General features: G+C 43.0%; 1 pseudogene across 1 annotated transcript; it reads right to left on the bottom strand.

Moving 5' to 3' along the window:
* Nucleotides 1-286: 286 nt before the first annotated feature.
* Nucleotides 287-20,790, bottom strand: LOC311124966 (NLR family CARD domain-containing protein 3-like; annotated as a pseudogene). The gene is made up of 7 exons: nucleotides 20,777-20,790; nucleotides 8,108-8,343; nucleotides 6,142-7,942; nucleotides 5,634-5,807; nucleotides 4,481-4,634; nucleotides 3,350-3,422; nucleotides 287-3,018 (listed from the first exon to the last, which is right to left on the bottom strand). The product of its transcript is annotated as an NLR family CARD domain-containing protein 3-like (transcript).
* Between the last annotated feature and the right edge of the window lie 5,103 nt (nucleotides 20,791-25,893).

The raw sequence follows: 25,893 nt of genomic DNA, 5'->3' as shown, positions 1-25,893 counted from the left end.
TGCGTGTGTGTGTCCAGTGTGTGTGTGTGTGTGTGTGTGTCCAGTGTGAGTGTATCTAGTGTGTGTGTGTCCAGTGTGTGTTTGTTTGTGTGTGTATGTTTGTGTGTGTGTGTCCAGTGTGTGTGTTCAGTGTGTGTGTGTGTACAGTGTGTGTCTAGTGTATGTGTGTGTGTGTCCAGTGTATGTGTGTGTGTGTCCTTTGTGTGTGTGTGTGTGTGTGTATGTGTGTGTGTGTGTGTTTGTTTGTCTAGTGTGTGTGTGTGTGTCCAGTGTTTGTCCAGTGTGTGTGTGTGTGTGTGTGTGTGTGTGTGTATGTGTGTGTGTCTAGTGTGTGTGTGTGTCCAGTGTATATGTGTGTGTGTGTCCGGTGTGTGTGTGTGTGTCCAGTGTGTGTCCAGTGTGTGTGTGTGTCCAGTGTGTGTCCAGTGTGTGTGTGTGTCCAGTGTGTGTGTCCATTGTGTGTGTGTGTCCAGTGTGTGTGTCCAGTGTGTGTGTGTGTGTGTGTGTGTTTGTGTGTGTCCAGTGTGTGTGTGTGTGTGTGTGTGTGTCCAGTGTGAGTGTGTCCAGTGTGTGTGTGTGTGTGTGTGTGTGTGTGTGTTTGTCCAGTGTGTGTGTGTGTTTGTCCGTCCAGTGTGTGTGTGTGTGTCCAGTGTGTGTGTGTCCAATGTGTTTGTGTCCAGTGTTTGTGTGTGTGTGTGTCCAATGTGTGTGTGTCCAGTGTGTGAGTGTGTGTGTGTGTGTGTGTGTGTGTGTGTGTGTGTGTGTGTGTGTGTTTGTGTGTGTCCAGTGTGAGTGTATCCAGTGTGTGTGTTTGTGTGTGTGTGTGTGTGTCCAGTGTGTGTGTTTAGTGTGTGTGTGTGTGTGTGTGTGTCCAATGTGTTTGTGTCCAGTGTGTGTGTGTATAGTGTGTGTGTGTGTGTACAGTGTTAGTGTGTCTAGTGTGTGTGTGTCCAGTGTGTGTGTGTTTGTGTGTGTGTGTCCAGTTTGTGTGTTCAGTGTGTGTGTGTGTCCAGTGTGTGTGTGTGTGTGTCCAGTGTGAGTGTGTCCAGTGTGTGTGTTTGTCCAGTGTGTGTGTGTGTATGTGTGTGTGTCCAGTGTGTGTGTGTCCAGTGTGTGAGTATGTGTGTGTGTGTTTGTCGTGTGTGTGTGTGTGTGTGTGTATGTGTGTGTGTGTGTTTGTGTGTGTGTGTGTCCAATGTGTGTGTGTGTCCAGTGTGTGTGTGTCCAGTATGTGAGTGTGTCTAGTGTATATGTGTGTGTGTGTGTGTGTCCGGTGTGTGTGTGTGTGTGTCCAGTGTGTGTGTGTGTCCAGTGTGTGTGTGTGTGTCCAGTGTGTATGTCTAGTGTGTGTATGTGTGTCCAGTGTGTGTGTTCAGTGTGTGTATGTGTGTATTTGTACAGTGTGTGTGTGTCCAGTGTGTGTGTGTGTGCGTGTGTGTGTGTGTGTGTGTGTGTGTCTAGTGTGTGAGTGTGTCTAGTGTATATGTGTGTGTGTGTGTGTGTCCGGTGTGTGTGTGTGTCCAGTGTATATGTGTATGTGTGTGTGTCCGGTGTGTGTGTGTGTCCAGTGTGTGTGTGTGTCCAGTGTGTGTGTGTGTCTAGTGTGTGTGTGTGTATTTGTACAGTGTGTGTGTGTGTCCAGTGTGTGTGTCCAGTGTGTGTGTGTTTGTGTACAGTGTGTGTTTGTCCAGTGTGCGTGTGTGTGTGTATGTCCAGTGTGACTGTGTCCAGTGTGTGTGTTTGTCCAGTGTGTCCATTGTGTGTGTGTGTGTGTGTTTGTGTGTGTATGTGTTTGCGTGTGTACAGTGTGTGTGTGTGTCCAGTGTGTGTGTGTCCAGTGTGTGTGTTCAGTGTGTGTGTGTGTGTGTGTGTGTGTGTGTGTGTGTGTGTGTCTAGTGTGTGTATGTGTGTGTGTTTTTGTCCAGTGTATTTGTGTGTGTGTGTCATGTGTGTGTGTGTGTGTCCAATGTGTGTGTTTGTCCAGTGTGTGTGTGTCCAGTGTGTGTGTGTCCAGTGTGTGTTTGTCCAGTGTGTGTGTGTTTGTGTGTCCAGTGTGTGTGTGTGTCCAATGTGTGTGTGTGTCCAGTGTGTGTGTGTCCAGTGTGTGTGTGTGTCCAGTGTGTGTGTGTGTCCAGTGTGTGTGTTCAGTGTGTGTGTTTGTCCAGTGTGTGTGTGTGTGTGTTTGTGTCCAGTGTGTGTGTGTGTGTGTGTGTGTGTACAGTGTGTGTGTGTGTTTAATGTGTTTGTGTGTGTGTGTTCACAGTGTGTTTGTGTGTGTGTTGTGTTTGACACAGGTGTCCGGTGTGTGTGTGTGTCCAGTGTGTGTGTGTGTCCAGTGTGTGTGTGTACAGTGTGTGTGTGTCCAGTGTGTGTGTGTGTGTGTGTCCAGTGTGTGTGTGTGTGTGTGTGTTTGTGTGTGTCCAGTGTGTTTGTCCAGTGTGTGTGTGTGTGTGTGTGTGTGTGTGTGTGTCAGTGTTACCATGGTTATTATTTACAGGGACACTGAGGAGTCAACATCATGAACCCCAAACCCTGGATAGAGGGGCTCAGTGAATGTGGAGTGGAATGTGTTCAGGTGGGTCAGTGTGTCAGAGGAGACTCTGTAGAAGGACAGAGTGCCGGCTGGCCAGTCCAGATACACTCCTACTCTGTGGGAGCTGGAGGAGGGGACGTCTATGGTAGTGGACTTAGTATTGTGACAGGCAGAGTAACGGTTGGCAGAGCAGAACAGACTCCAGGACTTGTCATTGTATCCAAGCCTACAGTCATCACCCCCTCCTTTCCTGCTGATTCCTTTATATGCCACTCCTATACCAGCCTCTCTCCCACTCCACTCTACCTCCCAGTAACAGCGCCCAGTCAGACCCTCTCTACACAGCACCTGTCCATAGTCCTCAAATCTCTCTGGGTGATCAGGATACGGCTGCTCCTCTCTCCTACCTGTCACCTTTCTGTTCTCTTCAGACAGAGAGAGGAATCTGTTTACTGTGTTTGGGTCCAGTGTGAGATCACAGACATCTGATGGATGAAACCAGACACAATATTAGAAATCATCATCATTCACATTAGAATGTTAACTCACTTTTCACTAATTCATTTAATGTAGATGTTTCTAGGTATCAAAAGGAGAAGTTAAGGTAACTTGAGACTTGTTGAATGATCATATGTTATACTGTATGGTAATATAAAACACACTTATTCTCATTAATTACACACACACACACCCCCTGAACACACACACACACACACACACACACACACACACACACACACACGTGGTCTTTGACTTCTACTTCACTTGAATTAAGACTTATTCTTAGTCATATTCTTCACAGCAGTCAACACTCACATTTTCTAAGTCCAGGTTTCATTGTGTTCTCTCCACCATGTTCCAAACTGTAGCGGTAAGCAGAAGAACAGACAGTCATTGAGGAATACACCTGAACTCACACACACACACACACACACACACACACACACACACACTGGACACACACACAAACACACACACAAACACATACTTGGACAAAGTTATATGCTGACAGTGTGTGTGTGTGTGTGTGTGTGTGTGTGTGTGTGTGTGTGTGTGTGTGTGTGTGTGTGTGTGTGTGTGTGTGTGTGTGTGTGTGTGTGTGTGTGTGTGTCCAGTGTGTGTGTGTATGTGTGTGTCCTTTGTGCGTATGTTTCCAGTGTGTATAACTTTGTACAAGCAGTGGTAAGAATGTTTGTCTGTGTGTGTGTGTGTGTGTGTGTGTGTGTCCAGTGTGTGTCCAGTGTGTGTGTCTGTGTGTCCAGTGTGTGTGTGTCCAGGGTATGTGTGTGTGTGTGTCCAATGTGTGTGTGTCCAGTGTGTATGTGTGTGTGTCCTGTTTGTGTATGTCCAGTGTGTGTGTGTGTGTGTCCTCTTTGTGTGTGCCCAGTGTGTATGTGTGTGTGTGTCCAGTGTGTGTGTGTGTTTGTCCTGTGTGTGTGTGTGTGTCCAGTGTGTGTGTGTGTGTGTGTCCAGTGTGTATGTGTGTGTGTCCAGTGTGTGTGTGTGTGTGTGTCCAGTGTGAGCACACACACAAACATACACTGGACACACACACACACACACACATACTGGACCACACACACACTGGACACACCCACACACACACTGGACCCACACACACATACACACTGGGCACACACAAACAGGACACACACACATACACACTGGACACACACAAACAGGACAAACACACACATACACTGGACACACACACACACTGGACACACACACACACACACACACATACCACACACACACACACACACACACACACACACACACACACACACACACACACACACACACACACACACACACACACAGTCTTTATATAACTTAGTCCAAGTGGTGGTCAGAATGTTTGTCTTAACTAGCCTGATAACTCCAACATGTCTGATATGAACATTGACATAAACCCTCTACATACTTGAATCTCTCCAGTCTGCAGTGTGGATCCTCCAGTCCAGCAGAGAGCAGACTGACTCCTGAGTCTCCTGGGTGATTGTAGCTCAGGTCCAGCTCTCTCAGGTGTGAGGGGTTTGACTTCAGAGCTGAGACCAGAGAAGCACAGCCTTCCTCTGTGACTAGACAGCCTGACAGCCTGCAAAGAGTCAAATCATATTAAAACCACACTGCTATTCTTTGGTGGTCAAAATAGTGGCAGTATATGTTTTCTACAATTTCATTTATACCAGTGTCCTGAAACCCACCATATCTATTCATAAATTAATGTATCATTATTAGAAAAAATCATAATATTGTGTGTAGAGAGAAACATTTATATTACGAATATTTGTGTAGACTGACCAGAGCAGTTTAAAAAGCAGTATCAGTCAAAAGACAGACAGTGAGGTATCAGATTTAGATTGTATTGAGTATACAGTCCACACCATATCTAGTTTGACAGTGAAGATAACATTTTAAATGTGGCTCTGTACTCCAGCAATTTGGATTTCAGATCAAATGTTTCATATGAGGTGACAGTATATAATGTCACCTTTTATTTGAGGGTATTTTAATACATATCTGTTTCACCGTTTAGAAATGAAAGCACTTTATGTATCTAGTCCCCCTATTTGAAGAAGTCATAAGTATTCTGACCAATTCACTTATAATGCATTAAAGTAGTCAAAAGTTGAGTATTTGGTTGTAAACTCATTGGTTGCATTTGCAGTTTGTTTTGGTTGTGTTTTGGGTTATGTTTTGCCCGATAGTAACTGAATGGTGGATGATGACTGGAGTAATTTTCTGTCTAAGTGAGTAGATAACATGTTTCTAAACACTACTGAATGAATCCTGATGATGCCATGATTTAAAAAAATCATGAATGAATCATGAATAATATGAGTGAGAAAGTTACAGAGGCTACAACAAAACATGCTAACCTCTCACCATTAACATCAAATACAAGGTGACATTCTGTACTGTTGCCTAATACGAAACGTTTTATCTGAAATCCAAAATGCTGGAGCATAGCACCAAATGTAAAACTGTAAGCTTCACTGTCCAAACACATATGGTGTGGACTATGTGTGCCTGGTAAACACATGTGGATCTGGTGAACAGTTATCACTTGTTGACCAACTACAGGAATACTGACCTCAGAGTCTCCAGTTTACAGTGGGGATTCCCCAGTCCAGCAGAGAGCAGCTTCACTCCTGAATCCTTCAGGTCATTGTTACTCAGATCCAGCTCTCTCAGGTGTGAGGGGTTTGAACTGAGAGCTGAGGCCAACAGTTCACAGGATGTGTCTGTGAGTTTACAGCCAGTGAGTCTGTCAACAGAGTAAATACCATGAGGGACAGGTTGTATTAAAATGTTACATTTAGCTTTTCCTGCTTACACTGTTACCCCTGCACTAATAATGTGAACACTGTGTATAGATGTCTCAATGCTACAACTTTTCTGATCCGTTTGTATTACAGTTTGTTTAAGACTTTTCAGCTGATAGAAAGTTTAGTCAGCCAATGAAAATATTGTTGTTCTTACATACAGTAAAGTTTGGTCTGAGGGATAGTCACATGAGTACTTACAGAGCCAGTCAGCCAATAAAAATGCTGCTGTAACTACAATGTATTTTGGTGTGGGATATTTCCATCAATACTTACAGAGCTTTCCTGCAGCCTTTCACAGCTGGGAGCAGTCTCCTACGACCCTCCTCTGATGTCTTGTATACCTTCGGGTCAAACACATCCAGAACCTCCTCTGATATCTGTAGCATGTAGGCCAGTGCTGAACACTGAGAATGTGTGAGTTTTTTTGATCTCTTCTCTGACCTCAAGTACGCTTGGATTTCCTCCTGTACTGAATGGTCTTTCATCTCTATCAGACAGTGGAAGAGATTGATGCACCTCTCAGGGGAGATGTTCTTCCTCTGCATCACCTTAAGGGATCGGATTGTTTTCTGGACGCTGTCTGGACTGCTTTCTGTCTGTGTCACCAGACCTCGTAGGAGTTTCTGATTGGACTCCAGTGACATGCCATGAAGGAAGCGGACAAAGAGGTCCAGGTGTCCGTTCTTGCTCTCCAAGGCTTTATCCACGGTACTCTTCAGCAGCTCATGCAAGGTTAGCTCTTCAGATGCAGCTCTAGACTTTCTCTTGAGGAAGGGCTTCAGTGCATCCATGTTCTTGGTTGTGTAACAATGGTACATGTAGACAGCTGAGAGAAACTCCTGAATGCTGAGATGAACAAAGAAGTACACCACTCTCTGAAATAACACAGACTCTTCTTTAAAGATTTGTGTGCACACTCCTGAGTACACTGAGGCGTCTTTGACATCAATGCCACACTCTTTCAGGTCTTCTTCATAGAACATGAGATTACCCTTCTCCAGATTTTCAAACGCCAGCTTCCCCAGCTTCAGAAGAATTTCCTTATCTGACTCCATGAGCTCCTGTTGATCCATTTCATCTCTTCCATGATATTTCTGGTTCTTCAGGCTGGTCTGAATGAGCAGGAAGTGTATTGACATCTCAGTCAGAGTCGTGGGCATCTCTCTCCTCTTGTCTGTACTCAACATGTGCTCAAGGACTATTGCAGAAATCCAACAGAACACTGGCATGTGGCACATGATGTGGAGGCTCCTTGATGTCTTTATGTGTGAGATGATTCTGCTGGCCAGGTCCTGATCGCTGAATCTCTTCCTGAAGTACTCCTCCTTCTGTGGGTCATTGAACCCTCGTACCTCTGTCACCTGGTCAACACACTTAGGGGGGATCTGATTGGTTGCTGCAGGTCAGGAGGTTATCCATAGGAGAGCAGAGGGAAGCAGATTCCCCTTGATGAGGTTTGTCAGCAGAACATCGACAGACGATGTCTGGGTGACATCAGACACCTTTTCATTGTGCTGGAAATCCAATGGAAGTCTGCTTTCATCCAAACCATCAAAGATGAACATAGCTTTACAGGCAGTGAGTTTCTTTGCATTGCCTATGTCTAGTTCTGTGTGGAAGCCATTTAAAAGTCTGAGAAGACTGTACTGGAGATCTTTAATCAAGTTCAGCTCCCGGAAAGGAAGCACAAATATGATCTCCACATCTTGGTTCGCCTTCTCTTCAGCCCAGTCTAGGATGAACTTCTGCACAGAGACTGTTTTTCCGATGCCAGCGATGCCCTTCGTCAGCACAGTTCTGATGCTTCTCTCTTGGCCTGGTAAGGGTTTAAAGATGTCATTGCAGTGGATTGCTGTGTCATGTGAGGTTGGTGTCCTGGATGCTGTCTCTAGCTGCCACACCTCATGTTCATTGTTAACCCCTTCACTCTCTCCCTCTGTGATGTAGAGCTCTGTGTAAATCCTGTTGAGGGGAGTTTGGTTCCCTGCTTTTTCCATGCCTTCTATCACACATTCATACCTCCTTTTCAGACTGTCTTTATGGTTTACTATAGCTCTCTGCAGGCTGTCATCCACTACAAGGGAAGAGGGAAAATGATGTGTATCAGAAACATTCATTGACAGGATGAAAAGTGGGCCTTCCACAACTACAGTAAATTCTATTATCTCATAATATTGTAGTTAACTACTGTAAATCATATTAAGGTATTGACTTGGCCCACGTGTGCAAGTGGTCTTACTGTTTTCAGAGCCTCGTGTTTTATTGGGTTGACTCAGATGCTGTAGTACAGGCCGTGTTCTGGATCTCTTTCTACACTGAGGACAGTCATAGTCTCCTGAAGGAGCAGGTTTCTCCCAGTATCTGGTGATGCACTGTCTGCAGAACCTGTGTCCACAGGTGATAGAGACTGGATCCCTCAGCACCTGCTGACACACTGCACACCTGGACTGATCCTCTGGCAGAGTAGACCATCCACTACAGAGATAAAGGAGAGAGAGAGAGATTGTAGATGTTAATACTGATTCTCTAACAGAGTAGACCTTCCACTACAGAGATAAAGGAGAGAGAGAGATTGTAGATGTTAATACTGATCCTCTGGCAGAGTAGACCTTCCACTACAGAGATAAAGGAGAGATAGATTGTAGATGTTAAATACTGATCCTCTGGCAGAGTAGATCATCCACTACAGAGATAAAGGAGAGAGAGATTGTAGATGTTAATACTGATCCTCTGGCAGAGTAGACCTTCAACTACAGAGATAAAGGAGAGAGAGATTATAGATGTTAATACTGATCCTCTGGCAGAGTAGATCATCCACTACAGAGATAAAGGAGAGAGAGATTGTAGATGTTAATACTGATCCTCTGGCAGAGTAGACCTTCCACTACAGAGATAAAGGAGAGAGAGATTGTAGATGTTAATACTGATCCTCTAACAGAGTAGACATCCACTACAGAGATAAAGGAGAGAGAGAGAGATTGTAGATGTTAATACTGATCCTCTAACAGAGTAGACCATCCACTACAGAGATAAAGGAGAGAGAGAGATTGTAGATGTTAATACTGATCCTCTGGCAGAGTAGACCTTCCACTACAGAGATAAAGGAGAGAGAGAGAGATTGTAGATGTTAATACTGATCCTCTAACAGAGTAGACCTTCCACTACAGAGATAAAGGAGAGAGAGAGAGATTGTAGATGTTAATACTGATCCTCTAACAGAGTAGATCATCCACTACAGAGATAAAGGAGAGAGAGATTGTAGATGTTAATACTGATCCTCTGGCAGAGTAGACCTTCCACTACAGAGATAAAGGAGAGAGAGATTGTAGATGTTAATACTGATCCTCTAACAGAGTAGACCTTCCACTACAGAGATAAAGGAGAGAGAGATTGTAGATGTTAATACTGATCCTCTGGCAGAGTAGACCTTCCACTACAGAGATAAAGGAGAGAGAGATTGTAGATGTTAATACTGATCCTCTAACAGAGTAGATCATCCACTACAGAGATAAAGGAGAGAGAGATTGTAGATGTTAATACTGATCCTTTAACAGAGTAGACCATCCACTACAGAGATAAAGGAGAGAGAGAGATTGTAGATGTTAATACTGATCCTCTAACAGAGTAGACCTTCCACTACAGAGATAAAGGAGAGAGAGAGAGAGAGATTGTAGATGTTAATACTGATCCTCTAACAGAGTAGACCATCCACTATAGAGATAAAGGAGAGAGAGATTGTGGATGTTAATACTGTTCATAGACAGACTGCTGGGAACAGAATACTCTGCTCTCTGAGTGGTAGTAGCCTCTGGAATGAATAACATGTCCACAGTGGTATTACTAAACTATATGAACTCAGAAGGTTGTAGAAACATGTCCACAGTGGTATTACTAAACTATATGAACTCAGAAGGTTGTAGAAACATGTCCACAGTGGTATTACTAAACTATATGAACTCAGAAGGTTGTAGAAACATGTCCACAGTGGTATTACTAAACTATATGAACTCAGAAGGTTGTAGAAACATGTCCACAGTGGTATTACTAAACTATATGAACTCAGAAGGTTGTAGAAACATGTCCACAGTGGTATTACTAAACTATATGAACTCAGAAGGTTGTAGAAACATGTCCACAGTGGTATTACTAAACTATATGAACTCAGGTTGTAGAAACATGTCCACAGTGGTATTACTAAACTATATGAACTCAGAAGGTTGTAGAAACATGTCCACAGTGGTATTACTAAACTATATGAACTCAGAAGGTTGTAGAAACATGTCCACAGTGGTATTACTAAACTATATGAACTCAGGTAGTAGAAACATGTCCACAGTGGTATTACTAAACTATATGAACTCAGAAGGTTGTAGAAACATGTCCACAGTGGTATTACTAAACTATATGAACTCAGAAGTTTGTAGAAACATGTCCACAGTGGTATTACTAAACTATATGAACTCAGGTTGTAGAAACATGTCCACAGTGGTATTACTAAACTATATGAACTCAGATTGTAGAAATCTTCAAAAGTATAGAATGTACACACTAAGAAAAGTGGGTTCCAAGGGTTCTTTGGGAAGGGTGATGGTTCTATGTGGAACCATAATGACTCAAAGAACCCTTCAAGACCTTCAATGGTTCTTTGCAGTTCACAAAAAGGGTTATTTGCGTTTTAGTGATAATTAAAATGTAGGGGCTGTCACGCCCTGGCTCTGGGGACTCTTAAATGTTGAGCCAGGGTGTGGATTTGCTATGTTTAGTTTTTCTATGTTTTTGTTCTAGATCGTTGATTTCTATGTTGGCCAGGGTGGTTCCCAATCAGAGGCAGCTGTAGCTCGTTGTCTCTAATTGGGGACCATACTTAGGCAGCCTGTTTTGCACTAGTCTTTGTGGGATCTTGATCTGTAAAGGTTTGTTGTGTTATAACCTCAGGACTTCATGTATCGTTTGTTTGTTGTTTTTGTCGTTAAGTACGTTAAATAAAAGTATGTACGCTTATCACGCTGCGCCTTGGTCCGTGTCTTCAGTCAACGATCGTGACAGGGGCAGTGGCTCATTAGAATATTTTGCGGAGTGGTTTGTTCAAAGCTCTTTTTGTGTAACAGTGAGTGAGTACCATTGACGTTTATCTAATGTGTTGTGTTCTGCAATGACTGTTAATACACAGTTTTGTAGGACTATGGCCAGTGACGGTGTCTTGTGAACGACTCACGTATGGCCTTGTGTCAATTGAGAACGGTTGACTAAGTCAGTGGTTCTCAATTCTCTCCTCAGTGATCTAGTGATGTTACGTTTCATACTGAAGCTCCAAGGCATGCGTTGAAATCGCTAAGCAGCTAACTTCGAATCAGTGTGCCGATAAGTGTATCACTTTATCAGAAGTACGTCATCAATGATGTCCGAAGCTTCGTTTGATCACATGCTTTTTCAAACCATGTGTTGCAAAATGCGAGATCCCACTGATTTCACCGTGGTTCCGATGCTTTCTTCGATTATGCTGCTTTCAAACACCGACTGCTACTGGATACCATACTTATACAGTTAGTTAGGATTTTGTACAAATAATTTCACCTGACTGGTATCTTAGCAGGTAGAGTAGGGAACTATGGAACATTCCGGGATGTGGGAGTATGAGTTCGAATCCGGTTGAAGAGACACTATTTTGAAAATAGTTTTGTGAAACCACACTTTCTGCACTGTTGTTCAAATAATTTGTTTTATTTAGTATAGTATAAGCTTCTCTCTTAAACATCCTCAATAATGCCATAGATTCCATTTTTGAAAAATAGTCCACTTGAAGGCAGAAAACGCAGCATGATGTAAGATGTGAACTGACTGTAGGCTATTAAAGCCAACGACTTACCACCACAGAGTTTTGATAAAATCAGTGGAGAAAAAAAAACCTCTATCTGATAATCACACATTGCTATTTATTGTTGACCAGCAGATGTAACTAATGTGCATTGTGAATGAATAAAGAAGCTCAGAGCAATTAACCTAATTGACACAATTTGTTGGAAAGCCTCATTGCTTCAGGAAGCTTTGTTTTTCCATCACTACAGTGACCCGCAGCAGTTTGAGAGCAACTTGTCACGGCAGGTAGCCTAGCGTTAAGAGCCAGTAACTGAAAGGCAGGTAGCCTAGCGTTAAGAGCCAGTAACTGAAAGGCAGGTAGCCTAGCATTAAGAGCCAGTAACTGAAAGGCAGGTAGCTTAGCATTAAGAGCCAGTAACTGAAAGGTCGCTGTTTCGAATCCCCGAGCCGACTAGGTGAAAAATCTGCCAATGTGCCCTTGAGCAAGGCACTTCACCCTAATTGCCCTATGTTGCTCTGCATAAGAGCGTCTGCTAGACTGTTAAATATAACACCTATGGAATTTTAACAATATAGTATATGGCTAACCAGAATACAAAAAAAAACTGTAATGTTCTTCAAAAGGATCTAAAAAGAACCTTTGAGATTGAGGAAGGTTCTTTATAGAACCATTCACTATAAAGGTTCTATAAAGAACCATAACAAAGGGCTCTTTATAGCCACAAAAAGGGCTGTAACCATAGCGAACCCTTTTTTGGCACTACATAGAACCTTTAGTTGTTAGTGTGTAACCACTAAATGCATTAAAGGAAAATGATTTGGTGTTACAAACAAACTGCAAATATGATAGATTAATTATTAATGACTAATTATTACACCCTGAAACTGTGCATAATGTGTGAGTGTAGGACCAGTAAAGGCTATGGCATTGAGCCACTATTTAGCAATGTGAGTAAGAGTCAGGCCAGACAACAAAGACAACTGAGAAACTAAGATAAAGAGGCCTCCCAATTTAGGGAGGGGAGAAACTGTTATGAAAACATGGTGCAGAATATTGTGAGAACGGCAATAACTGAGTAAAGCAGGGAGTAGGATATGTGTGTGTGTGTGTGTATGTATGTGTGTATGCATGTGTGTATATGTGTGTGTGTGTGAACTGAAGGTCAGTAGAGCAGTTTTAGAGTGGAAAACTACAGCCCGCCTACAGAGGGAAGGGATTTCTTTTTGTATGACGTATTAGTATAAAAGATGGACTCTGAAATTGTGATGGCAGAATTCTCAATGAATAAATATCTCTGACCATGCAGACCGGGACTCTGGCCGTTACTTAAATCCCAAAAGACTTACAACCTTTTGGGAGACGCACAGAGACACTAAAATAGTTTGTTAAATAATTCACTTAACAAAATATCAAGGCAGTTGTCATTAAATGTTACAATATGTTTTATTTATTGTGATTTGTGTAGAGCAAAACATTATATTCTATTCAATTATAAAGCCCTTTGTAAAAAAAATACTGCATTACCTAAAATGGTTACTAACCTATAGAAGTATGAGATACCATGCCCGGTCACAGGGATGGAGAACTCCTTCCTTCTGTCACTACAGATTTAGATGGATAACTCCTTCCTTCTGTCACTACAGATTTAGATGGATAACTCCTTCCTTCTGTCACTACAGATTTAGATGGATAACTCCTTCCTTCTGTCACTACAGATTTAGATGGAGAACTCCTTCCTTCTGTCACTACAGATTTAGATGGAGAACTCCTTCCTTCTGTCACTACAGATTTAGATGGAGAACTCCTTCCTTCTGTCACTACAGATTTAGATGGAGAACTCCTTCCTTCTGTCACTACAGATTTAGATGGATAACTCCTTCCTTCTGTCACTACAGATTTAGATGGAGAACTCCTTCCTTCTGTCACTACAGATTTAGATGGAGAACTCCTTCCTTCTGTCACTACAGATTTAGATGGAGAACTCCTTCCTTCTGTCACTACAGATTTAGATGGAGAACTCCTTCCTTCTGTCACTACAGATTTAGATGGAGAACTCCTTCCTTCTGTCACTACAGATTTAGATGGATAACTCCTTCCTTCTGTCACTACAGATTTAGATGGAGAACTCCTTCCTTCTGTCACTACAGATTTAGATGGAGAACTCCTTCCTTCTGTCACTACAGATTTAGATGGATAACTCCTTCCTTCTGTCACTACAGATTTAGATGGAGAACTCCTTCCTTCTGTCACTACAGATTTCGATGGATAACTCCTTCCTTCTGTCACTACAGATTTAGATGGAGAACTCCTTCCTTCTGTCACTACAGATTTAGATGGAGAACTCCTTCCTTCTGTCACTACAGATTTAGATGGAGAACTCCTTCCTTCTGTCACTACAGATTTAGATGGAGAACTCCTTCCTTCTGTCACTACAGATTTAGATGGAGAACTCCTTCCTTCTGTCACTACAGATTTAGATGGAGAACTCCTTCCTTCTGTCACTACAGATTTAGATGGAGAACTCCTTCCTTCTGTCACTACAGATTTAGATGGAGAACTCCTTCCTTCTGTCACTACAGATTTAGATGGAGAACTCCTTCCTTCTGTCACTACAGATTTAGATGGATAACTCCTTCCTTCTGTCACTACAGATTTAGATGGAGAACTCCTTCCTTCTGTCACTACAGATTTAGATGGATAACTCCTTCCTTCTGTCACTACAGATTTAGATGGAGAACTCCTTCCTTCTGTCACTACAGATTTAGATGGAGAACTCCTTCCTTCTGTCACTACAGATTTAGATGGATAACTCCTTCCTTCTGTCACTACAGATTTAGATGGATAACTCCTTCCTTCTGTCACTACAGATTTAGATGGATAACTCCTTCCTTCTGTCACTACAGATTTAGATGGATAACTCCTTCCTTCTGTCACTACAGATTTAGATGGATAACTACTTCCTTCTGTCACTACAGATTTAGATGGAGAACTTCCTTCTGTCACTACAGATTTAGATGGAGAACTCCTTCCTTCTGTCACTACAGATTTAGATGGATAACTCCTTCCTTCTGTCACTACAGATTTAGATGGATAACTCCTTCCTTCTGTCTCTACAGATTTAGATGGATAACTCCTTCCTTCTGTCACTACAGATTTAGATGGATAACTCCTTCCTTCTGTCACTACAGATTTAGATGGATAACTCCTTCCTTCTGTCACTACAGATTTAGATGGAGAACTCCTTCCTTCTGTCACTACAGATTTAGATGGAGAACTCCTTCCTTCTGTCACTACAGATTTAGATGGATAACTCCTTCCTTCTGTCACTACAGATTTAGATGGATAACTCCTTCCTTCTGTCACTACAGATTTAGATGGATAACTCCTTCCTTCTGTCACTACAGATTTAGATGGATATGTCAGTTGAATCAGCTGTCAGTTGAATGTCAGTTGAATCAGCTGCTCTTTCCTCCTGTGCAACATGCTCCGTCTGTGCTCACTGAATGTGTTTGTATCTCTCCCATAACTCATCAAACTGCATCTGCCTTGCAGCAGTCACTCTCTGCCTTTGAACCACGTGCTACAAAATGTCCGTTTTCTCCCACAGTACAGGCAGGTTGGGTATTTCCCCAGACAAACCTGCGCTTGCTCCTCATCACCGAGGTCGTCAGGCACTAACGGAGGCGTCGGTGCTTGTAATATACTGGCGGTACTGCTGCTAGGTTTGGTCTTGGCGGCTGCAGGCCGGGTTGGTTACCTCCTGGTCACCAGGCTGCAAGACAGTTGCGCAGCTGCCTTTGCTGCTGGGCTCGGCGGCCTTGGCCTCGGTGATTAGCGTCGGCCCAGTGGCCTTGGCCTCGGTGATTAGCGTCGGCCCAGCGGCCTTGGCCTCGGTGATTAGCATCGGCTCAGCAGCCTTCGCCTCTGTGATTAGCGTCGGCCCAGTGGCCTTGGCCTCGGGGATTAGCGTCGGCCAAGCGGCATTGACCCCGGTGATTAGCGTCGGCTCAGCAGCCTTGGCCTCAGTGATTAGCGTTGGACCAGCGGCCTTGGCTCGGTGATTAGCGTCAGCCCAGCGGCCTTGGCCTCGGTGATTAGCGTCGGCCCAGCAGCCTTGGCCTCGGTGATTAGCGTCAGCCCAGCAGCCTTGGCCTCGGTGATTAGCGTCGGCCCAGCAGCCTTGGCCTCTGTTATTAGCGTCGGCTCAGCAGCCTTGGCCTCGGCCTTGGCCTCGGTGATTAGCGTCGGCCCAGTGGCCTTGGCTTCGGTGATTAGCATCGGCCAAGCGGCCTTGACCCCGGTGATTAGCGTCGGCTCAGCAGCCTTGGCCTCAGTGATTAGCGTTGGACCAGCGGCCTTGGCTCGGTGATTAGCGTCAGCCCAGCGGCCTTGGCCTCGGTGATTAGCGTTGGCCCAGCGGCCTTGGCCTCGGTGATTAGCATCGGCTCAGAGGCCTTGGCCTCGGTGATTAGCGTCGGCCCAGTGGCCTTGGCCTCGGTGATTAGCGTCGGCCAAGCGGCCTTGACCCCGGTGATTAGCGTCGGCTCAGCAGCCTTGGCCTCAGTGATTAGCGTTGGACCAGCGGCCTTGGCTCAGTGATTAGCGTCAGCCCAGCGGCCTTGGCCTCGGTGATTAGCGTCGACCAGCAGCCTTGGCCTCGGTGATTAGCGTCGGCTCAGCGGCCTTGGCCTCGGTGATTAGCGTCGGCCCAGTGGCCTTGGCCTCTGTGATTAGCGTCGGCCCAGTGGCCTTGGCCTCAGTGATTAGTGTCGGCCAAGCGGCCTTGGCCTCGGTGATTAGCGTCGGCTCAGCAGCCTTGGCCTCGGTGATTAGCATCGGACCAGCGGCCTTGGCTCGGTGATTAGCGTCAGCCCAGCGGCCTTGGCCTCGGTGATTAGCGTCGACCAGCAGCCTTGGCCTCTGTGATTAGCGTCGACCAGCAGCCTTGCCTTTGGCCTCTATGTGGCAGGCTTCTCCTCCTCCCCCCCGCTTTGATCCGATGCTGCCGTTGTGGCCTGGCGAAGCCACTTTCTAATATCCATCATACTATCAGCTACCTACCTAACTGTTAACATTAGCTAAATTCCATCCAGCTGCGCGTTTTGTTTTTCGTAGTAAGTAACTTTGAAAGTAAAAACCTAAACGGTCAAATTGACCCCGCCCCTCTAACCGGTAAAATGTGTATGACGTAGGTATGATGCGTGCAAGGGAGTTGCAAGAATGAAGCATACACAACAAATGGGTTGGGCATGACGGAGGGGGCAGATTGTGGGACAGGATATGGATACAGAACTGAGGAGGCACAATATTCCAACTAAGGGGGCATTGCCCTCTTCTGCCCCCTGGTGGCGCCGGGCCTGGGTGTGTTGAACATGCAAGTATGAGTGAATATGTGTGAATGGCTAACCTTTTTGACAGGATGAATAGCCTCCCGTGTGAATGAGGAGAGTGTGGGTTGTTATTTCTTAGACTGTAAAGGATCAGATTAATAACCAATAAAATGAGTGTGGGTATCGAAGAGAGAACCGTGACAGATCAGGTGGAAATGTGAGGGGAACTGAACTCTTAGGACACGAAGCCTGAAGACTACTGAACCAATCATTGCATAATAAGATTGAAATGTTGATAATAATAGATTGGAATTTGCCTAGTCAGCTGATTGAATAATACGTTTCGATATATAACGTTATCTAGGGGTTCCGATATATGGCTTCTGTGAAGATATGGGAAAAAATGAGAAATTGTATGTGTGTATAATCGATTACTGGAGATTTGATAAAGGAATCATGGAAATAATAATTGTTTTACAAACTTGCACACCCAAACGTAGACGTACGTAAGGGGTGAGAAAAGTATTCTGAGTTGGTCCCTTTATGGATCATTTGATAAAGATAAGGTTAAAGCATTGTATGACTGTCTAAAGGCTCTGGGAAATAGTCTAAGAAAAAGATTGCCATATGTTCACATTTGGTAAAAGTATGGGAATTGACTTACCCCTAACTAATAAAAACTATAAATGCTTATGGGATTTCCTCCGTCTTGGTAATACATTTTGAAACAAAACCTATGCCCTGTTAAATAGAACCATTGAAATGTTGAACATGTAGAGATTTGTTTTTAAACTTAAGGTTATAATTTATTGTACTCCCGATGGAGTCTTTGTTGATATTCCAACCGTTGATGTTCTAAACCAATTAGTGAGTAGGCAAAATGGAAAGTGTCTGTTTTCCTGTCTACGCCCTCAGGCGCCAGACTTATGATGGACGGAGATCGCCATCTACTGGGGACGGATGGACAGTGCCAGGCCATTCATAGTGAAAGATACAATCAGAAAGAAACCTGGTCTCGAGAGCTGCCTGGGAGAGTAGTCTCCCTCCGTGGGATGTACAAAGTTTCTTTTTTTTTTTTTATAACCCAACCCTGATCTGTACTTCTCCACAACTTTGTCCCTGACCTGTTTGGAGAGCTCCTTGGTCTTCATGGTGCCGCTTGTTTGGTGGTGCCCCTTGCTTAGTGGTGTTGCAGACTCTGGAGTCATTCAGAACAGGTGTATATATACACTGAGATCATGTGACAGATCATGTGACACTTAGATTGCACACAGGTGGACTTCATTTAACTAATTATGTGACTTCTGAAGGTAATTGGTTGCACCAGATCTTATTTAGGGGCTTCATAGCAAAGGGGGTGAATACATATGCATGCACCACTTTTCCGTAAATTTTTTTTTTTAATTTATTGAAACAAGTTATTTTTTTAATTTCACTTCACCAATTTGGACTATTTTGTGTTTGTCCAATACTTGAAATCCAAATAAAAATCCATTTAAATTACAGATTGTAATGCAACAAAATAGGAAAAACGCCAAGGGGGATGAATACTTTTGCAAGGCACTGTATGCAGCTTGTATGTAGTGCAGCCCTTGGCCTGTGTCTGGGTCACCTAAACCATCCTCCTCCCTACCATTTGCCCCTGGCTGCTGCTGTTCTAAGGGATCCACTGGCCTGCTGTTGTCATCTGTCCTCCTCCTTGGATCATCTGAAAGGTAGAAAGGTTGAGGTGCAACATGTCATTAGTTAGTTTTAAAGGGCGACTGCACTTCCTGATTTGGCCTCGTTTTAGATTGGGTTCGTTAAGAAATATTAGCGGCCATGACTGAATTCAAAAGTGAGTTGGTTTTGTGGTGTGGTTTGATGTGGGTGTCTCTTGTGTGGGTTTACAGGTTCCCAAATGTCACCTGTATCAGGGGCTAGTTAGGGACGTCACCTGACTGGCTTTGGATAGCCTATATCAGGGGCTAGTTAGGGACGTCACCTGACTGGCTTTGGATAGCCTATATCAGGGGCTAGTTAGGGTCATGTCACCTGACTGGCTTTGGATAGCCTATATCAGGGTCTAGTTAGGGACATGTCACCTGACTGGCTTTGGATAGCCTATATCAGGGGCTAGTTAGGGACATGTCACCTGACTGCCTTTGGATAGCCTATATCAGGGTCTAGTTAGGGACCGGCAGTAAATTACACAATGAAAATGAGACAATAGTGTCATATCTTTACGTTTTCTCTTTAAATTCTTTCAATATTTGTAAATGAGCAATAGTGTCATTGTCTCATTTAAACATTCATTTGTATATGAATTTCAAAAATGTATAGTTGATTTGATTTTTTAAGTAATTTAAGCTATTTTGAGCTATTGACATTTTTACATATTGTCCCATGAACATTGTGTAATTTACCGATGGTCCCTAACTAGCTCCATAGAGATATCTAAAGTCAACTCAAATGTCCCACAGACATTAGGACCGGGTCGCGTGCAGCTTCACTCCAAATGGATGATTACTTGTGTGCTGCCAGCCGTCATCTGCCTGCCTCTTTACATTCTGTAGTCAATTTTGACAGAAGAATGAATGTTTGTCACTCATTTCGGTCCCACAGAGGCTGTTTTCTAAATGAGAAGTGTGTTTTTTTAGGTGCAGTTCCTCTTTAAAGTTTCTGTATACTGACAGGACCAAGGCAACTCAACTATAAAGGCATAACAGCGCAACACAACTCCAACATGACAGATACGAAGCTACATAGCCCCCAGGGTATATGAATATAAAGAGACATGAGACAAAACAAATGAGCCTGTAGAATGGAATAAGTTATAAGACCTCTATAATTCATTTCATTTCATCAGCTAATGTGAGATTTTTAGATGAAATAATATTTGAGGACACATTACTTAAGGGCCTGTGTATTTTCAAAGTTATGTTCACGTACAATCTAACCACAAAGCTGGCCATCTTTTCTCCTCTATGGCTGACCTCCTCCTTCCCTTCTAAGTTCAAGTGTGTTTATTTATTATATACACATGATATACACTGTGTGGACAAAACATTAGGAATACCTGCTCTTTCCATGACATAGACTGACCTGGTGAATCCAGGTGAAAGCTATGATCCCTTATTGATGTCACCTAAAGCTGTGTCGGTCATGACATTCTGTCAGCCGGTGATTGTCATTCAGATAACTGCCGGTCTCATGGTAATTCACCCTTAATTAACATCAACACATTTACCATCTCCTGGCTTCCACCCATAGCCTGCAAGCCACTGATGCGGACATTTGGAACATCTACATTTAAAAAGTCTAATAAATCCATTGAATATAGCCTACACCATCACAATAACTCCAGTATGAAAATGTATTCACTAACTGTAAGTCGCTCTGGATAAGAGCGTCTGCTAAATGACTAAAATGTAAAATTATTTATTTTAGACAGGTCTAAAGAAACATGACATTAAGAAAATGTAGCCTATTTCAGAAGAACACACTAAGAATTAGGGGTTCAATTAGGAAAGTTGAAATGTAAAAAAAGGTTCTTACATTTGGAGAGTTCCTCTGGGAACGTTTCCTAATCAATGGGTTCATATTTGAACCTTTCTTATCATAAATGGTTCTTGGAGGAACCTGAGGGTGAAAAGGTTCCTGGAGGAACATTTCAATATGCTGACGCCCTCTTAATATCAATAGCTTCTACATGACTACTACCACCCATATCAACAGTTTCTCCAAATGTACACAAAAAGCTCCTGCTAAGTGGTAGTACCTGTTCTCCTGCATTCTTTAGGGAGAAGAACATCTAGCAAAGTTTTGTTAGCTAGCTGGCTAATTTTAGCTAATTTTGACCCCATTGGTTCTTGCATGAACCCCCCCCCCCCCCCCCCCCAAACCCCAACCAGAGTTTAAAGCAGCACTCAGTTTTTTGACGGCTGTATGGGCGCAGGCCCCTCACCTGCCCAGCCCCCGACTGGGTTTGATTGAATTAAAAGACAGTGTCTTTCGCTCCCGCCTGCCGAACACCTCCCCTCGCCGTCGTTAACAGAACAGTGGTAAAACAGTGCCCAACAGGCAGGGGGCGAAGGACACTGTCTACAGGTGTACAGCTAGCTAGCTACTGTTGTCGCCCTCGCCCCTTCTTCTTCGGCGGCTGGCATCCAACCTTATTGGGAGCTGAGAAACCGGTTAGTAAATCACCTGGTTACTGTGTTCAGTACAATTTTTGTGTTATATTGTCAAGTTGAAGGTACTCTGTATTAAGTGAAGTTACATTCTGTGTACCTCTGTGTTCATCCTGTGCAGTGCAGTCAAGATGAGCCATCCAAGATGTCCACCCTCAGCACAAAAGGTGTGTATACAATCTTTAAAATATAATCCCTGCCCACATATAATGTGATCAATCCCTCTATATGCTACTCAATGCTAAGTCGTTTTCTCTCAATACAATCTCAGGGTTGGATCATTGCTGCTGTGTCTGAATATCAGGTGACTGACTGCCCATGGTTTTCACTAATTGTCCCAGTTCACCACTTCCATAAGGTCTGTAAAGTCAGTCTATTTCCAGCCTGCAGTCATTTGATCCTAGATTTGCTGTTTTCCTTTTCACTGTATGTATTTTCCAATGACAGCCTGTGTTGTGATATCAGCAAGAAAACATTCTGATAAGTGTCATGTTATTATAGGAAGTGACAGTGATTTGGCACTTTTGCAGTTACCTTTTGGTAATTTGACTAGAACATTTCTGATAAAGAAATATTTTCTTTGAGTTCAGGTCTGGTGATTCCCTCCATTGGACGACATGATGTGAATGTCCCCATTCCCTGTTGACCTTGGTGATAAGGAGAACCTCCCCCTTACTTCCCCCACCAATTGTTATTTAATTGGTTTAAACTTAAAATGTTAACTTTGACCATAGCATACTTTGCTGTCCCACCTCGCATGCAAATACATTTTTCATATTGTGTGGAGTAGGGTGAATAATGGATGTGCCCGAATCAAATCTTTCCAAGAGAGGTGTGGCATCAAAGTAATGCGGTGACCACTTCAAGGTCGTAGGCTTTCATAATATAATATCAATAGAATATATGGATAATATCCATTCATTTAAATAAAGTGTTAACCACAAAGTATGTGCTTGTTGTTTTGTTTTGGATTCATTGTTTTCATGTTTATTTGTGTTGTTTCATGTTTGATGTTTAATATTGACAGATGTGTCATATCAATAAGCTGATTAAACAGCATGATCAATACACAGGTGCACCTTGTGCTGGGGACAATAAAACGGCACTCTAAAATGTGCAGTTTTGTCACACAACACAACGCCACAGATGTATCAAGTTTTGAGGGAGCATGCAATTGGCATCCTGATTGCATGAATGTCCACCAGAGCTGTTGAATGAGAATTGAATGTTGAATGTACATTTCACTACCATAAGCCGCCTCCAACGTTGTTTTAGAGAATTTGGCAGTACGTCCAACCGGCCTCACAACCGCAGACCACGTGTAATCACGTCAGACCAGGACCTCCACATCCGGCTTCTTCACCTGTAGGATTGTCTGAAACCAACCACCCGGACAGCTGATGAAACTGTGGGTTTGCATAACCAAATCATTTCTGCACCAACTGTCAGAAACCGTCTCAGGGAAGCTCATCTGCGTACTCTTCGTCCTCACCAGGGTCTTGACCTGACTGCAGTTCGGTGTCATAACCGACTGCATCGGGCAAATGCTCACCTTCGATGGCCACTGGCACGCTGGAGAAGTGTGCTCTTTACAGATTAATCCGGTTTCAAATGTACTGGCGTCGTGTGGGCAGCAGCCTGATCAACTCTATGCGAAGGAGATGTGTCACGCTGCATGATGCAATTTACATTTTAATTAGGCCTACATGAAACATGAAACAACAATATTAAACATGAAACATGAAATAACAATAATAAACATGAAAGCAATAAATCCAAAACAAAACAACAAGCCCATACTTTGTGGTTAACACTTTTTTTTTTAATGAATGAATATTATATATTCTATAGAAATTATATTATGAAAGCCTACGACCTTGAAGTGGTCATCACGTTACTTTGATGCCACACCTCATTCATGGAGGAACCAATGAGGTCAAAACGTTAGCTAGCTACACCAGGTAGAAAAATTTGCCAGCTAGCTAGCAAAACTGTCGTTGACGTTCTTCTCCCTAAAGAAGGCAGGAGAACAGGGACTGTCACTAAGCAGGTTTCTTTTTGTGTACATTTCTAGAAACTGTCGTTGTTTTCCAGTGAGTGTTGTCGTGTAGAAACCAGTCTGTCTCCAAGGCCGTTCCTGGAATGGAATGTTGATGTGTGTGGTAGCAGTTGTGCAGGAGCTATTGATAATAAGAGGGCGCCAGCATGATTGTGTTCATGAGTGTGTTCTTCTGAAGTAGGCTATATTTTCTTCATGTCATGTGTCTGTATACCTGTCTAAAATAAATACATTGAGTTATTGTGATGGTGTAGGCTATATTCAATGGGATTTATTAGACTTTTCCAAATGTAGATGTTCCAAAGGTCCGCATCAGTGGCTTGTAGGCTATGCGTGGAAGCCAGGAGATGCTAAACGTGTTTATGTTAGTTAAGGTCAATAAGCATATCTCCCTCAATAACTTTAAGCATCAGTTGTCAGAGCACCTTACCGATCACTGCACCTGTACACAGCCCATCTGAAATTAGCCCACCCAACTACCTCATCCCTATATTGTTATTTATTTTGCTCTTTTGCACCCCAGTATCTCTATTTGCACATAATCTCTTGCATATCTAGCATTCCAGTGTTAATACTATTGTACTTATTTTGCACTATAGCCTATTTATTGCCTTACCTCCATAACTTGCTACATTTGCACACACTGTATATATATTTTCTGTTGTATTTTTGACTTGATGTTTTTACCCCATATGTAACTCTGTGTTGTTTTTATTGCACTGCTTTGCTTTATCTTGGCCAGGTCGCAGTTGTAAATGAGAACCTGTTCTCAACTGGCTTACCTGGTTAAATAAAGGTGAAATAAAAATAAAAAAAAGCATGAGACCGGCAGTTATCTGAATGACAATCACCGGCTGACAGAATGTCATGACCGACACAGCTTTAGGTGACATCAATAAGGGATCATAGCTTTCACCTGGATTCACCTGGTTAGTCTATGTCATGGAAAGAGCAGGTATCCCTAATGTTTTGTCCACACAGTGTATATCATGTGTATATAATAAATAAACCAACTTGAACTTAGAAGGGAAGGAGGTCAGCCATAAAGGGAGGGGAAAAGATGGACAGATTTGTGGTTAAATTGTAGGTGAACAAAACATTTAAAATACATAGTCTTAAGTTATGTCCTCAAATGTTATGGAATCTAAAAATATCACATTAGCTGGTAGAACTGACGAATGAAATTAAAATTAATCTTAGAGATCTAATAACTTATTCCATTCAACAAGTCTCATGTCTCTTTATATTCCTATACCCATATGTACACTTTGACCGTGTTAGGAAGAGGGTGGATAAAGTAGATGCTATGTAACTAAAGTGTGGGCACCCCTGCCCTAGGGGCTATGGAGCTTCCTGTCTGTCATGTTTGGAGTTGTGTTGCGCTGTTATGCATACACTTTATTTTCTTTCTCCAGTTGAGTTGCCCTGGTCATGTCAGTATACAGTAGCTTTAAAGATCAACTGCACATTAAAACCAACTTCTCATTTGGAAAACAGCCTATGTGGCATCGATATGAGTCAGAAACATTTATTTTTCTACTGTCAAAATTAACATTAAAGTGTAAATAGGATAATTTTGGTCATAAAGTCAGTCTTGTCCAAAACTGTATTTAGTGAGACTTGTGGTTGTGACTGCATTACAACATAAATGAAGGTTGCCCACATGCCCACACCAAGTAATAATCCATTCAGAATGCAACTGCACCCGACCCAATCGTAATGCCTGGGGTAAATATGGGTTGAATTTGGATATCCCTATGGGGCTAGTTAGGGACCATCAGTAAATTACACCATGTACATGGGACAACATGTTAAAATTCCAATGGCTCCAAATTTGGATTGCAAAACTAAAGAGAGACATCAGACGTAAATGAAGGTTTCCCACATATCCACAGCTGGCAGCAAACAAGTAATCATCAGTTCAGGGTGCAGCTGCATGCGACCCGATAGTAATGCCTGTGGTAAGTTTGGGATGACTTTGAATATCCCTATGGGGCTAGTTAGGGACCATCAGTAAATTACACAATGTTCATGGAACAACATGTAAAAATTACAATAGCTCCAAATTTCAATTACTTAAAAATCTCAAATCAACTATACATTTTTTGAAATTCATATACAAATATTGAAAGAATTTAACAAGAAAACGTAAAGATATGCAATATGAAACTATTGTCTCATTTTCATTGTGTAATTTATTGACGGTCCCTAACTGTCCAAAGTCGCAGACCAGCCAGCTGATACTAATTGGATAAATAATTTGGGAACCTACAAACACACACATGAGACTAGCATTTATTAATTAACCCAATCTAAAATGAGTCCAAATCAGGAAGTTGCCCTTTAAAACTAACTATTGACATGTTGCACCTCAACCTTTCTACCTTTCAGATGATCCAAGGAGGAGGACAGATGACAACAGCAGGCCAGTGGATCCCTTAGAACAGCAGCAGCCAGGGGCAAATGGTAGGGAGGAGGATGATTTAGGTGACCCAGACACAGGCCTTGGGCTGAGGCTGTCATTACATTGTGTCAGCCGGTTATTGTCATGTAAAAGACTGTCGGTCTCACAGTAATTTTCCGTTAATTAACATAAACACATTTAGCATCTCCAGGCCTCCACTGCATACAAGCCGCATGCAAGCC

This window comes from Coregonus lavaretus (assembly GCF_964263955.1).
Source record: "Coregonus lavaretus genome assembly, contig: HAP1_SCAFFOLD_594, whole genome shotgun sequence".
NCBI classification, from domain to species: domain Eukaryota; kingdom Metazoa; phylum Chordata; class Actinopteri; order Salmoniformes; family Salmonidae; genus Coregonus; species Coregonus lavaretus.
This window is presented reverse-complemented; position numbering and strand designations above follow the sequence as displayed.